The sequence below is a fragment of the Nipponia nippon genome, unplaced genomic scaffold (assembly GCF_047370975.1).
Source record: "Nipponia nippon isolate SJK-2023a ecotype South Korea unplaced genomic scaffold, ASM4737097v1 scaffold_1, whole genome shotgun sequence".
Lineage (NCBI taxonomy): Eukaryota > Metazoa > Chordata > Aves > Pelecaniformes > Threskiornithidae > Nipponia > Nipponia nippon.
Window position 1 is genome coordinate 35657601 of NW_028262290.1, and position 15212 is coordinate 35672812.

A 15212-nucleotide genomic window follows, 5' to 3' on the forward strand; every position below is an offset into this window, starting at 1 on the left:
CTGCATTAAATGAAGAGGTAATTATTTACCATTTCTTTTAATCTTTCTCATTCAGTATTTGGCCTCTGACGTTATTTAGCATGGCCTACTGCAAACCCAACACTACACACCAAGTGATGAATTTTCCTCAGGGAGCTCTCACTATCCTACCTGAGTGCTTCCAGGGTATCCCAGAGTTTTCCTTCTCGACATCACTAGGAGGCCCTTATTACCATTGCTTTATAATGGAGAAATGAAGGTCATAGATGTCTGAAGTATCCAATAATTTTGGCTGCTCAAACTGAGATAGCTGCTGTTTTCAGAGTCCTTAGCATTTTTATCACATTTGATGGGCATGCCTACGTGAGCAGATTAAACCTTCAGGCAGAGGAACTCAGTTGCCTGTGCTGTCACGTTGCCAGAGCATCGCCTGGCACGGCGCAATTAGGACTCTCCCAAATAATTTGCAGGGATGGCTGGATAGTCAGCATGCTTCAAGGGCTGCTCCTAATAAGTGGTTTGTCCATAGCCATCTGCTTTGGAGCCTAGGTGAGTTTAACTGCACACACAGAGGCCACTGTGCCAGCTGGCTCAAGCAGTGCTGGCCCCTTCCATGGACCAAGCCAGCTGTACCCTGCATGTGCAAGACCTCGTTCCAAACAGATTCACATCCAAACTACCTTTGCATGCCATAAACTTCCCTCCCAATCTTTGCCATACAAATTGTGCCAAAGAAGGTAGAGGTGCCACACCATATAAGCACGCTTCAGTGTTGGAGCATGTCCTCCCTGTGCATTTAAAGCACTGTGAGGAAAAATGTACTTGGTACATAACAAAAGGCTGTATCATAAGGCCCCCAGGAAAGGGGAGCAAATTTGCTTTGTTCTGACTTTTAAGAGACAAACTTGTTCCCTTTTTTGTCAGAAGATGTCCTTTTGTCAAAACTTGTCAAGTTGTCTACAAGGAAAGATTGTATTAATTCATTTCCTTGCTTTGGAAACAAACGGAAGATGTTTTCAGAATTTGTTGAAAGTCTGTCTTCAGCATTTTTTAAACAAAATCTAGATTTCTGGTTCTCAATGTCCTGATGTTTAATTATTCTTTTAAAGGTTAAGAAACCTCTGGATCAAAATGAGACATTTCGAAATTATTAAACAAAATCATTTGGGTGATCCCTTTCAATGCATTTTTTTTTTTTTATGTCTGGAAAATCTAAGATCAATGTTGGGTTTTTTTTCCCAGGCAAAAACGCACACTGAAATCCACAAAAATCTGGAGACGTAACTGTTGCATTGACTAGTTTGGCTATTAAAAATTACTTATTAAAGTGTGACAAAAATCAGATCTGCAGCCTGTATATAATGCAGATATGTAACACTTTCTGGAAAAACTAGCTTTAGCATTTTGTAAGTGTAATGTCAGGAGAAGTTCACGTTGGACATCAGGAAAATGTCCTTGCCTGAGAGGGTGATCAGTCACTGGAACAGGGTCCCTGTGATTCACAAAAAGCCTTAGAAAGCCTGTGCCCACCTCAGTGTCTAAGTCTTAGAGCCTATAACCTGGGATACAGCAAGTTATTCAAGAAAAGACAGAGCAAGTTAGTTGTGACAAACTAATGCCTTTCTACTGAGTAAACAAATTTTTAGAGCTTTATATGCCAGCTTATTTGATTGTATGACTCTGCTTTTTCCAACTTCTGCTTTGCTGTAATCTCTGCTACCACATCCCAGCAATCAAATGTCTGTTCTTTGTTTCAAAATATGAAGACCTGCAGTTTCTTAATGGTGAGCTGTGGGATCTTCATTAATAGCATTTTCCCTTAATTTGAGTTTTTAAAAAAATGGCTGAGATGATAGCTAAAACTCTGAAGAAAAACATCCCGCTCAAATGAGGTGCTCGTTATTTCCATTTCCCACCTTTACAGAAGTCACACCTCATACAGTTAAGGATTGGCAAGCTCAAGGCAGGAAGTGTCAGGAAACATGTCAAAGTAATCCTGAGCATCGTGTGTATGTCACAGATTCATATCCATATGCAGGAACACATACATGAATGCACAGGAGAGAATTAGCTGAGCTTTAATTGTCCAAACTACCTGTGATAACTGTGTCGGCACTTGGGCTCAAGTCCTCAGAGCCAAGTGGCTGAAACCACTTGAAGCCACGTGGCCTGAAGGGGCAAAGATGGAGCCTGCGCCTGTCTCCCCTGTGACAGAGCTTCCCTGCGAGCAATGGCTGGCTTATGCCAGACCATGACCATGATCAGAGCCATCACTAGTGGGTGGCAGGGACTGTAAGAGACCTGCGTCCTTCCATGAGCTAAGACCAAATTGCAGCTGTAGCCTTGAGAGCTCTGCTTACAGCTATGGATGGGTTGGTCTATGGAAAGTAAGATTTTACTTTGAGAATAAATCCAGCAAAACCAGTTCTTGGGGCGCTACTCTGGCTAACTGGTCTAAACCAATGATTATTTCTATTTCATAACAGACCTCAGATGATTTCTTTCTAGTATGTGAAAAATTAAACGTTGGCTGCACGAAGTCTCAGAGATCTGCAGGGAACACTCGAAAAAGATGGGGCCTTTTATAGACGAACTTTTCAAATTGACTAAATCAGTCTGTCTGCTAACTCCTTGTTCTCACCATCTTGAGCACAGAAGTGTCTTTTAGATGGATGAGCTGAACTTCACCGAGGAGCAGCAGACTCAGAGGCTTTATATATTCCCTAAGAGCCTTGGATAAGAAAAGCCAGACAGAAATAGGTAAGGAGACAGAAGACAGAAAAAGACGGAGAGTATAACTGATAAAACGTTTGTAAAATCTTGCAGTCGCACCAGCTTGGCAGTTTTGGCCTATCTGAGTTTTCTAACTACCCCAGTAGCCCTTGCAATTACTTACTGGAGCTCTTACTCAAGGTAAAGCCTTGTGGGTGGTCCCTAGACTCCACCACAGGTGATGTGGACAACTTCACACCAGAAGGCTGAATGCTCTTGACAGCTTTCAGTGTAATTTTACCTCAAGGCTCATACAGAATTTAGGACTCAAGTGTCCTTTTCGAGTCGGACCTCACCGCAACTCTGGAGCTGAGAGCTGGATTTGGAGCATCCCCTCAGACTGCACTGAGGTCTCAAGAGAGCAACAAATGTGGCTTTGCAGTCCATGCCAGCGCTCAGTCAAGATCACCACCAGTCTTTATTCGCAATGTTCTGCTGGTGGTGCTTGTGACAAGCGTGGCTATATGACCCTTACAAAACAATCCTGATGCGTTCCTGCTCGGTATACAAAAACAGTTGCATTTCCATTGCAGCCCAGGTTGAAGCATCTCGTGTTCAGGATGTAATTGTCTGTGGTCTCTGCACTTTACTATTTATGTTTACAATTGGTTGCTAAGGACTGAATTATTGCTTTCGCCAAAGATACTGCCTTTCACTGCATATTTAGCCTTCCCTGGAAATTTCAGAGGGGGTGAGCTGTCACAGAGAAGTACAAGGCCAAATGGCAGATCATTTTCTTTAATTTCAAACAACCAGATATTACAGAAATGTGATTACGTAAGATCCTCATTTCAGGGTTAAATCAGACTACATATTTATATCCCGGCTAGCACTCTGAATCCGCAGTTTTGACTGGTGCTTTGGTACAGTTTTTTGAGAATGTACAGTTATTACATATACAGGATACAGTAATAATAGTAAATACATTAATATTAATAAATTAGAGCTTTAAATTGAAAATTATTCATCCACTACTTGATTTTTTTTTCCTAATTGCATTGCAGTGCATTAAGATGATGGAGGAGATGATTGTCAACACATCATTTGTTGTTTGAGGAGGCACTATTGGAACCAGTTGTCCTAAAACAATTAGTTTTAGGGCTTTCTAAATGTTATCTTCTATAACCCTTCAATCTTCCACTGCTCCCTACTAACAACATTGCTGCCAACTAGCTGAAAGTGCTGAAGAACTTCACAGATGTCTTTTTGTTCTCCTGAACAAAAACTTGCACAGTGTAGTACTGAATAATGATTCTAGGTTTCTAGGCAGGGAAATATTACACAATATATAATACTATACTATATACATAAAGAATGATGTCTGAAGCAACAAGGCACATTGAGAAGGGTCAGATTTTATCCCTCTTTGAATGAAACTGCATCCAAAACTCTGGCTGTGGCACTGTATCCAGAATCCTAGTACAATGTTTGAATTTTCTAATAGAGGATAAACATGCAACCCCACCATCCTAGATCTACAATTAAGGAAAGCATGGTCATATTCTTAAGTGACTTCTTTAGAAAGGTGTGGTGAGTTGACCTTGGCTGGATGCCAGGTGCCCATCAAGCCGCCCATCACTCCCCTTCTCAGCAGGACAGGGTCGGGGAGACAATGAGATGGAAAAAAACCCTCGTGGGTCAAGATAAAGGCAGTTTAATAAAAGCAAAAGCAAAGACCATGTGCAGAAGCAAAAGGAAAACAAATATTTTATTCTCTACTTCGCATCAGCAGGCGATGTCCAGCCACTTCACGGGAAGCATGGCTTCAGTAACCGTAGTGGTTGCTCCAGAAGACGAACATCATAAATAACGAACGCCCCCCTCTTCCTCCTCCTTCCTCTTAGCTTTTATTGCTGAGCAGATGTCATATGGTATAGAATATCCCTTTGGTCACTTTGGGTCAGCTGTCCTGGCTATGTCCCCTCCCAAGATCTTGCCCAACCCCAGCCTGCTGGTGAGGGGGGAAATGTTGGAGAGACAGCCTTGATGCTGTGGGAGCACTGCTCAGCAGTAGCAAAACCACTGGTGTGTTATCAACGTCTTTCTAGCTACCAATACAAGGCACAGCGCTATGAGAGCTGCTATGGGGAAAACTAACTCCATCTCAGTCAGACCCAATACAAAATGAAAACATTTGGGTTCAATTTCTGTCTCTGTCAAAAATTTCATTGTGAACCCTTTCTAACTGGACTGTTCGCTGATTCAGTCAAGGAAAATGGTAGGCCTTGACCTACCTAGACAACAGATAGGAAGAGATGTGGCCAAAGATTTCAGTTTGAGATGGGCAGATTTACTCAAGAGATGCTTGTCTCAACCCAGTGACTCTACCCAGCAGGAGTACAGCCTATGTTCCTATCTCTGGTGCTTCACAGAAGTACTGAAGCTGGAAGGAATGAATCAAGGCCTTGATTTTTGGGTGACTCAATTCTGACAAGCGCCTTTGTACAGAGTTGGAAATGCCCCCAAGGTCATAGCATCAGCAAGTCTTCACAAAAAGCTTTTTATCATTAAAAATTAAGGCAAATTTCAGCCTAGGTTTGATTCTGGAGAATCCAGACCTTCAGTATTTTGATGTCTTAAACTATGGAATGCCTCAAAAAAAACCCCAACCTACTACTGTAAATTGTCACATGGGGCCTATGACAACCTGTCATCTTATTTTGCCCATCTGAGAGAAGCAGTCATCCAGAAAGCAGAAAACTTTGATTCCCAACCTTGTCTAACATGTTTTGGTTCCACATCCTGCACAAAGGTACAGCTGGTTTGGGAACTGGGTAATGGAGTGCTGTTCTTGGGAACTCCAGTTTAACACTGTAGAGAAGAAGCTACACTGCATTTTCATACTGACTTTTAGTCCTACTACAAGTGGAGACAGCGTAAGTTTTAGAAAGCAGAATGTCAAGCCTCAAAGCAGCTGATACCAGGAGTATTGATATTTTTGACTCTCAAATTGGCCTGACAATAGAAAAAAGTGAGGACTCACTAGCATGCACAACCCCATGCTACTGTTGCTGCAATTCTGAAATCAAGACAGGCTAAAAGGAAAATTTTTATAACACTGCCACTATAAATTAATTTATTTACCTCTATCAAGCCAAGATGTATTTTTAAAAGCCACAGCATCCTCTTGGAAAATGTGCTTCATCAGAGCCATTAGTTCAGGGTTTCTAATATTAAACATGCAAGACTCAAGTTCAAAGAAAGGTATGGGAACCTCTAAGGCAGGATCAACACGATACTTCACGGTTAGAAAGAAGCCATTCTGAACTCCCATCCAGGCCGAGTGCATAGTCAGGATCAAAAGGGACACAACTCACTCACATGATATTCTAAGCCTGGAAATGTCCTCTTATAAGAGGCATGTAAAACACAGTCCTTCAGAAGAACTGAACAAGATCCACTCTTTTCAAAATACACCTCGTGGTGGTGGTGGTAGCAACCCACTGATGTAATTGCCTGGTTATTAAACATTCACCCAGGGCCCATGTTCATCCCTGGGGACTCAAATCTGTGGTTTATATTCTGTAGGCTACTGCTGCTACTAGTAATCCCCAGGATGGCTGCAGGGATAGACACCACCCTCCCTGTTCCTACTGAGCAGGAATGGGGCAGCCTGCGCTCAAAAGGCAACAGGCATGAGTCTGTAGCTAAAGGGTATGAGCAATCCTTTGGCTGGGGGGAATCTTGGATTACAAGAAGTAAAATATTTGTTTTCCTCATGTTAATCTAAGGAAGGCCTAAAAGCTTGATTTCCTACTTATGGGCGAGTACCCTTACCACAAGGCTACTGAACAAAAGCCAAACATTTTTGCTTCTACTAGGTGATCTATAAATATGTCCTCGTTTTCAGAGCAGCCATTCTCATACCTTCTTTAGTTCAAGGGGAGCAGAAGATACCAGCACTGCTAGCACTACTTTAATGAAATGCCTAAACAGGGACTAAAGCAACTAACTATTCGTAGCCAGGCTAGTCCTGAATATAAATGCAAGAACAAGGTCTACCCAGTTAAGAAGTTTGCTCTGTATCAGCAATAACGAGAATGAAGAAAGCATGAGATGGAAATACTCTAGAAGGCAAGACCTTCTAGATGGCACTACTGTCAAGGTAGATCAACTTTGTGTGCTATTAATCTCAGCAACCACTGGATGAGCACATACAATAGTGTCATCCATAACTTGCGATTTCAAGGCTAATTAGGCCAGTTTACTGTTTTGAGTTTGCTTAAATACATTAGCAGATTTCTTCTAGCTGCTGCAGCCTGCCAGCGCTTTCTGCTCAAACTGTCCCAGGATCCTTCTGATATATTCAAATTTACACTAAACGTATGTCCATAAATTATAGCAGGATTATTCAGTCATCTGAGAGTACAATCAGCTGAGATGAGGTCATGAACCTTGTAGGGAAACCAAAACCTCACACTTTAAGAGAGCAAAAGACACAACTGAAAGCTCTATAGAAAGCAGCATTATGGCCTCATTTTGAGTTGTTGAGTTTGGTTGTAATTTTTATCTCTATATATTTAAAACACAACTAATTTTCTAAAAGTTAACTATTGATGAGGTACTGTGAGAAACTATTTTATGAACTGCCTTGAGATGTCTTATTAATGCTCTGAGGCAAATTTATTCTGTATTTGGACTGTACTGCCATAATTGATTTCTATTTCTTAACTTGTTAGGCAATCAGGGGGAGAAGCTCATCTCCAGTGTCATCAAAGATTACGTTTGAGAGCTTTGTTCAGTTAATTATCAGCACAGACTTCCATTCATTTCCTCGTTACACGGTTTTACCTGAAGAGCTGATGTTTATTTCCTAACAAGCTAATACCCGAATATGATGGCAGCATGAAGAATACCCTGCAATAGCAAGCATGACTGCCCAGGGAGAAGCACTGACCAGCACAGAGGCTTCTCCTGTATCGTGTGCCAGTGAAGAGATAACAGAGCTGCTCAGCCCCTCCATCTAGGCTCGGACTGTATCTGCCCTCGCACAATTTCACAGTGTACCGCAGTCCCCCTGTCATGATATTATGAGAGGTAAATTGGTAAATTGCCATTGTTCCTTGTAAAGACTACAATTCCTGCTTATCACAGCCTACTCCTAAATACTCAGAGCTGCATTATGCCAGCGTGACATATATTATTTATTAGCTAATAGATTGTTGGTTCTGACTCTCTTGCTGCTGCCAGCAGTGATGCTACTGACTAGTCTTTATAGTCATCCGGAGGAGGAATACGGCCGTATAGAAGCCAGACACCTAAGTCACAGTTGATCTGCCATTATGGCTAAATATAGATTTCCTGCATTAGAAACAAATAAATTAAAAACCCCACAGATTTTAGCAGCCTAAGACTTTTCCATTACTGTTTCCATATTGTTCATGCGATCTCCATGAACATGTACATTCAAAATAATGTTCATTATTTACTGATTATGCAATTAACATCATCATACCTTCCGTGCTGGTGAAAAAAGTAACTCCTCAGTTTAAAAACTCCTCAGTTTACTCCAGCCCTCCAGCCTTGGAAGAAAGTGATGTATTGCAGAGCAAACAAGTGAAACTTGAGGAGGATGCCAATGTGCAACTTGCACTGGTTTCTGCATGTTCTGTAATGAGCACCAGGAAGGACAAAAAGCAGAATAGCCTTTGCAGTCCTTCCAGCTTTAATGGAGAATACGGGCAGTTTTAAGCTTAATAGATTTTAAATATCTTGACTGACGCATATTATGTCTAAGGCTTTTATGGTATTTAGTGATCTGGGAAGCAATACTGGGACTGTCTTTATACCTACAGCTACCCAAGATAAGAAACTTCCAAGTTCAGTTCAATAATAAAATTGAATTGTTCAGCTTCTCTAACCACTTTTTATATTTAATCATAAGATTTAATATGTATGTATTTTACTTAGATTGAATTTGAGCATCACTAAGCAATCTATTTATTATAGCATGCAATATCGTATCTAAAATGGCATAACACTCGAGAAAAAATTCAAAATAATGAAATTCTTTCCAAATCCTTTCCATATAGGCAGACAATTATAGATAAATCAACATGGGAAACTATGAGATTGCACAAAAATCTACATTTACAATAGGAAAAATATCTAGTCTATAATGTCCCAAGCAATTTATTTTCATAGTATCCCATAGAACACTGTTGTACATCTTAGAGTTCTCTGCAATTAAAATTTGGAAACTTTATTTTGATTTCCAGTTAAAATTATTGTTAGGAAGTAGACACTCATTTCTGCCTGCTACAATGTGAATCAAAACAACATGTCCCAAAGATTTACTATAAAATCCAAGAAATTAAATACCCAGTGCCACTACCTCAGGAACAACCATAAGAGAAAGACACCAGTTCCTTGTGAGAAATCAAAAATATTTTCTGTTAGGATGCTCACATCCTGATAAGAGTAGAAACAGCATAACCCAACAAAGTAAACAACAGCCTGTTTTCATTGTGCATCCAAGTTTATAATATTCAGACATCTATTAGGTAAAAAAACTTATTTCTAAAAATGAAAAAATCTCCAATAGCAATACTATAGAAAACAGGGAAGTCCTTTCAGAGGTGATCGTTACTTAACTCCAAGGGCTATGAGCGTACTGATGCTGGGTCAGAAGGTATTATGCCATAATATGATGAGTTAATAGAAATGACCCCTTAAAACATAAAAAAAAATCATTTTTAGAATGTATGTATGTCTACTCTGATGAAGCTGAAGTGGGTCGCAACTTCAAGCGCTTCGCTTTCTGGCTCCCAGCTTTCCCTCCTGGGCTCTGCCTGTCAGGAGCAGCAGGTCTGTACTCTAGAAGAGCAAATGCCTTCAGAGGGGTCTGCAGCGGGATCCCACAGCACTGCAGAGCTCCCAGTCACTGCCCCCTTCACCAAACACCTCACCTCTCATTCACTAGGACTCCTTTCCTCTAAACCATGCAGACTCGAGACCAGACCGCCCCTCCTCAACGTGCTGTTTATATAAGAACAACGTACAGAGTAAAACACTGACTGAAATGTCCTCCAGCAGGTAGCTTTAAATATAGTAGCGCCATGAAAAATATTTTACCTGCACATGTAGTGACATGAAGCTCAAGGAAGTCACATAAGATCAAGATTTTCTTCTAAAAGTCACAGTAGCAAGCTGTTTGGCAAAATCCCAAATGTTGGCAAAAGAAAGCTATTGTGAATCTCGACTCGTTGCCTTGCCTTGAATGGCAAGCCAGAATTTGCCAATTAACTTGCACTTAGAAAAAAAGGCTGAGCATGAATAAATAAATACATATGATACGGCATCGTTACGGCAACGGGACATTTCAAAATGCTGAAGCCAATGGAAATGCTCAGACTGAAGCGTGCTGCTCCAAACAGCACTTCTCCCTCATCTCAAGCTGAAGATGTTTTCATTTTTACTCTCTGCATATGTCTGAATGAGGCCAACCTGCTGAGCCCCAGTGACAGCGTCCAGCTGAGAAAGAAGCAGGCGAGAGCAATTCAAATTGTGAGAGCTGCCTGTGGAAGCATCACTTAAAAAAAAAAACCACAACAAGGCAGCTGCAAGTTTCAATACGGCTGAGGGAGGAGACACTTTATCAGTTGTTGTTTGAATGGAAAAGACAGCAGCGTTAAGAACCAGCAACAAACTTTTTTTGTGTACTGCACCTCATCTCTGGCAAAGATTTCCAGAGCTCTGCTAGTACATCTCAGGTGATCACAGAGCAAAACCACACCAGCAGCACTCACGGACTGACCCTGCTACCCTGAAAGTTTCTAGTAAAACTCCCTGGGAGGAGGATCACGCCCCAGGCTGGGTAGGATGTTTAATTTCTCAGAGCTTGCCCAGCCCCTAAGGCTCCGTGCTAGCTCTGCAGTAACTTGGATACGACTTGCCAGCTGAGCAAACTTGAACTTGTAGTGTTTTTAAAGCAAAACCTCACCAGACAGGCTTTTCCCACTCCCGAGCCTGTCCAGCCTCACTGCTGGTCTTTCTCTTATAAACCAACACTGGCAGCTCTTCAGAGCGATAGGACGGGGTCACTGAAATCCTTCACTTAGGAGCCCTTTTAATAGCAAGGTCTCGATGACTGTGTATTTGCTAAGGAATTTGCCTCCACCTGATGCCATTGACACTTCCCTTTTTACACAAACATTTAAAAAGTGACAATTTCAGCAGTTATGCTAGAGATGGTCTCATCTGCGATGAATTAAAATGTCCAAGAAACTGCAAATATACCGCTTATTTATATCTTAATCATTATGTAACTTGAGTTGAATGAAGTCCAAGACCTACTATAAATATGGACAGTACATACACAGGGTATCAACAAAGGTCTACCTACACCCAGCCAGCGAAATTCTCATATAAGAAACATACTGAATGGTTTGTAGAAACCATGCAGTGAACATGCCCATTTATAAAGACACTTAGGTTTTTAAAGCTAGGGGAGTGACAGCATACTACGTATCTACAGAAAGCATATATGCCAGTATATTTAAGACTAGCACAATGCCACAGTTTTTCTTCTTTGATAGAAGGGATTTTTCAGTCCCTGGGTACACGGGGTAATTCAAATGACAGCTGTCTACCGAGAACGCTGAGGTTTTGTATCATCAGGTTCCCACAAGCGCTATTAGAGCATCGGAAACAAATGACGAGCCTTTATCTTTAAAGCTCACCCACGGCAGGAGGTAGAATACTACGAAATGTCATTTCCCCCCTCCCTTTAGCAGCTCTGAAGGAACAAAAATACAAGCCACGGTTTCCCAAGCGCTCCAGCATGCGTTATTCTCCCTCAAACTGAGCCAGGCAGCCGGGGAGAAAACCCTGTGTCCGTCCAGCCCCGCCGAGCACGGCCCCGCTCCCGAGGGGCGCTCCCCGCCCCGGGGCCGCCGCTCCGCGGCGGAGCGCGGCCGGGGCACCCCGGGGCTCCCCGCCGGAGAGCCGCGCTCCCGCCCGGCCCGGGCGCCCCGGAGCCCACCGGGGGCCAGCCGGCAGTTTTCGCCTCCCTTGCAAGTCCCAGTGCGAGAGGCGTGGATGACTCGGTCTCCAAATTAAAAAAAAAAAATACAAATGAACCCAAAAGGCAGCCCTCGGCGGAGGCGAGATGCCCGTGCGCTTACCTTGCTCCGCGGGCGCCCGGGGCGCTGCCGGGGGCTGGAGGAGGGATTCCCCGGCGCTGGCAGGGGCTGCTCGGGCTTCCCCGGCCACTGCGCGGCCGCCAAAGCCACGGAGAGAGATTTGTTTTGGTCGCTCCCTCCCGGGGAGGGTTTTGCTCTACATTCCCGGCTCCACATCACCGCCCCCCCCGGCACGGAGAGGACCGGGGGTGGAAAAACCGCGGCAAAGGCATCTCCCTCCTACCCGCGGAGATGAGAAGCCGCCGAACAGGCAGCGCGGCGAGCGGCTGGGGTGGCGGGCGGGGGGGGAATACGCGGGGGGGGGGATAAAAGCCGAGCCCGCGCTGCCCTCGCCCCGCTGTAATCCCCGGCTGCATGCGAGCCGCCGGCTGCCGGCGCGGCCGCCCGTGTCTGCGGCTGTGCGCGGCGGCGGCGGCGGCGGCGGGGCGGGGGGGCACGGCCGCTGCCGGCCGGGGCACCGGGGGCGACCCCCGCCCCCCCCCCCGCGCCCCCCGCCCGGCTGCGCGCACACCCGCGCCCGCTCCTGGCCGCCCCGCCCGGGGAGGGGGTGCGCGCACCCGCACAGCCCCCGCGCTACCCCCAGGCAGGGGGTGCGCGCACACACACACACACACACCCCCCCGCAGGAACACCAGGCAGGGGAGGGACACACACACACGCACACACATTGTAGGCAGGCGCGCGCAGACAGTGTATCAACACCGCAGGCAGGGGATGCGCGCACACACACGCATGCACACACACAGCCCACACTAACCCCCCCCAGGGAGGGGATGCACACACACCCCCTACACACACATGCACGCACACACACACACCACCCACACTGATCCCCCGCCAGGCAGGGGATCCCCCTCTCCGACAAGGATGCACCCACATTAACTCTCCCATACGGGGAATGAGCACACCCCCTCACACCTCCCCACACACCTCCCTCCCCACAGATCTTCTTCCCAGACGGGGAATGTGCACACACACACGCACACACAGACACACTTCCATATACTACCCCCTCACGCCCACGCCCCCACCCTCCCCGGGTCAGTGGTACACCCACACCACCATGCCTCCCCTCTTTTCCCTTCCCCTTCCCCAGCCTGGGCAGGGCACGGGCACACGACACAGGACACACGGGTGACAACCTGGCAGCCCTGGCCCAGCCTTGCTGTTGGTGTGCTGGGGGCCCGCCAAGGGCCGAACCCCATGGCAGAGGTGCCCAGGGAGTCAGGACCCCTCGCGGGGTGGGGACTCACACGCTTTTTTCATCAGGTCTTGATGAGGAAGCAGGCTGAGATCAAGACTTCTGCTACTCCTGCTGCCTCTTCCTCCCTCCCACAGGGTTTAATAGTTCTTCTTTATTGCTTTTTAATGGAAAGTCCTTTATCATTCCCGATAATGGGAGGAAGACTCTCTTCCCCATTCAGTGATGCCCCTCGATATTTTAGGTATTGGACTGGAAAGCTGTTCTTTTCAAGCTCTCCTCTCAGGTTTCATAACAGTTCCTCTGTAGCTTTGCCCTCTGCATTGTGTTGCTCAGGCTTCATCTCAGCCTATAGCTCTGAGACTCTGCCTTCAGTGTTGCACATTTCGCTGCTGGGATGAAGGCTTTCCAACACAACGTTTATCAGCTTCCTTTTTTTTTTTTTAATTCAAAGACCTCCTAATTCTTTTGAAAGCCATCCAAGAAACAGATTGGGCAGTATTACCATCATGATTTCAATTACAACCAACTAAAAGTTAGGTTAAACTTTGAATGCTCATTTACTGTGCTAATTTCTCCCTGGTTTTATTTGCTTCCCTGCCCATCAGTTTGGGAACATATAGATGTGTGATTTTGAAAAAAAGAGGGGGTTGGACGAGATGACCTTTAAAGGTCCCTTCCAATCCAAACTATTATTCTATGATTCTATGATCTTCTCCTGGCCTACCTTCTGACGTTTTCTGAATGGGTACCACAGTAATGGAAGTCCTAAGCAGTGCTGATTTCAAGGTTAGTTTTCTATGGAAATAATGATTCATGTTGAAACCTCCAGCAGAATGCACTTTGACATCTGGACATCTGTGACATAGACTTCCATGCCTGTGCTACTCAGCCTAGTCTCCTCTTATGGTCAATCAGGGAAATTCTCTTCATATCTTATATATGATAAATGAAACTTCGTAGCTACCCATTCCTCTCCCCAACTGCTCTCCAATTGAAATGTAGGTATCTATGTATTCCATACGTTCCAGCCCTTGTGTGTGCATGTGTCTGTGTGTCTCATTCCTGATTTTTGAACCTGCTGATCAGTTTCAGCTGAATGTGAGAGGTGGGTAAAACTCTCAAAGACAATTAAATTCCTACAAGTTTAAGAAAAAGAAGGCAGTTGGGTGAAGAGGCTTGCTATGTATCCCTTTGTGCCCAGAGCATGGCAAAGGTGGCGTTAGGAGTTCATTTGTTACATACCTCAAAATCTGCATGTATATGTCACACCAGTGAGAAAAGTTCAGCTGGAGCTTGTGTCTTCTTAGCCATTGCAGTCAGTAAAGCCCATGAGACAGAGCTGTAGGAAACCAGAGTTTATGCATTCAGATGCTCAGGAACTAATAGGTTCACAGGAGCTCCAGTTCTCCTCTACCGCTTTTCATGATGCAGTGAGTGTTTTTGAAGGCTGTAAGTGGTTTATAGAAGCAGACTATGTTTTTGTGAGATGTTAATATTTGATTTTTCAGTATTTTTGATAAGGGGAGACTTTCATATTTCTCTTTCGTACACACACACCCAGACACTAATAGGACTTGCTTATTGGGAAAACTGACAGAGCAGTCGATAGACGAGTTCCCACAGTTCTCCGGCTATGCTGGTATGCATGCTGTGTAGACACTGCTCCAGAATAAGCAATTTATCTGCTTTCAAAAAGGAGGAATTATTCTGGAATAAAAATGTCTTTATTGAGCTAGTGAGTCCACTGTAAAAATAACTTTATTCTGGGAAAGAATTTTTGCACATAAAAGTATATTACCATACCTAGATATGTGTTTACTTCACTGGATCTACATTATTCAATTTTCCTTTATAAAAAAAATGCTAACTGTTCTTGCATCACTCCTTTTCTAGGCTCGGGGCTTTTCTGTTCACAAACACTCATCTTCTGCTCTTACACCAGTGTGTTTGGATAATGAAGGGAAGCCTTTGTGGTTCCTCTCTGTGGTTACCAGAAAAAAAGTGCAAAATGTATGGCCATGCTGATGACCAGTGTCTTGCAGACCATATGGGAAAGATTTACTTCAGAGGAGGTTTTTTTTCAGTTGGTCAGATAAGGGGAAGAAAGACACAGC